The sequence below is a fragment of the Octopus bimaculoides genome, chromosome 6 (genome assembly GCF_001194135.2).
Source record: "Octopus bimaculoides isolate UCB-OBI-ISO-001 chromosome 6, ASM119413v2, whole genome shotgun sequence".
Lineage (NCBI taxonomy): Eukaryota > Metazoa > Mollusca > Cephalopoda > Octopoda > Octopodidae > Octopus > Octopus bimaculoides.
In genome coordinates, this window is record NC_068986.1 from 13,183,044 (window position 1) to 13,184,793 (window position 1,750).

A 1,750-nucleotide genomic window follows, 5' to 3' on the forward strand; every position below is an offset into this window, starting at 1 on the left:
ATATATACGTAACTGATTCGATGTGTCATGAATAAATGTGCAGGCGGGCGTGTGTGTGTGTATGTATGTGTTTGTTTGTGTGTGTGTAACAGAAAACGGGAGAATGCGTGTCTGTGGACATATAGACATGCGTGTAGATCGATGTGCGTGTGAGTGTATGCACATACACACACACACACACACACACACACACACACAAAGATGCATATCTTGAAGAAGCAATAATGACATAAGTCACGAATATCTTGAAACGCTTTATCCGTCCAGTAGGTTGAATATTATGGTTATCAGATTTATTGTATATTTTCTCTTCTTATAAACATCGAAGATACGTTAATGAAATTATATCGAACACTCGAAATCAATCAAAAGAATCACGCAACTCTGCATGGGTAAATTTATATTGCTGATGACGTGACTGCGTGGTAAGAAGTTTGCTTTATCAATCACTATGTTTCGGGTTCGGTTCCGCTGTTCGACCACTTTGGACAAATGCTTTCTTCTATAACCACTGGTTTCTGTACCATTCGAGGGAGGAAACAATTGTAACAAGTAATAAAGATGACCAATATTCATTCCTCGCCTTCTTGGTTTATATGTTATTGCCCTTCGTGACGTTTCCACACTGCTTTTACCAATAATGGACCTGAAGTTCCTGGACCAGTAGGCCTCCAATGTTCTTCGAAATTGCAATATGAAAAGGTAGGCAGTTATGAGTTCGTGTTCTGTTGCGCAGCAGATACACTGCAGAACTTCCACAACGGTGTGTGTTATCTTTTATCCTTTTATCCTTTACTTGTTCATTCATTGGACGGCTAATTTACGGGAACGTAAATACACCAACACCGGTTGTAAAGCGGTGGTGGGGTACAAACAGACAGACACACACACAGAGACACACACAGAGACACACACACAGAGACACACACACAGAGACACACACACACAGGCACACACACAGAGACACACACACACAGACACACACACGCGCACACACACACAAACAAACACACATACACACACAGGAGGCGCTTCTTTCAGTTTCCACTATCAAATCCACTCACAAGGCTTTGCTCAGCCCGTGGCTGTAGAAGACACTTGACGAAGGTGCCACATAATAGGATTGAACACAGAACCATGTGGTTGAGAAGCAAGCTCCTTACCACACAACCACATATATAAGCATATATACACAATGGACACACACAGATAGATAGATAGATAGATAGATAGATAGATAGATAGATAGATAGATAGATAGATAGATAGATAGATAGATGCATACATATTTATATATCTGTGTGTGTATATACAAACATTATAGACACACTCACATAAGTACATACACACACACACACACACACACACACATTGTTGTAAAGCGGGTTCCTCCTACTGTTGTGATGTGTGGCAGCCGTTGTATGGTAGTTGGTGTTTTACGCTAGTAGCCACAATAGTTACTAATCATCAGATACCGTTGTATCTCTTCGTACTGGAATAGTAATACTCTAACTTCTTCTGTCTTACTATCACTGATAACTCCACAAGACACCGACTAGAGCTGTCGACTCTCAACCCTCTCTTGATGACCAGCTACTGGTCTATTTATAATGGCTGAATCCATCCACTTTTTACCAGGAAGGGTATACAGTTTTACTATACATGTGTGTATGCGCGTATACATAGTTAACTTTTGCTTATTTCAATCATTAGGTTGTGGCTGTGCTGAGACACCGCCTTGACAATATAT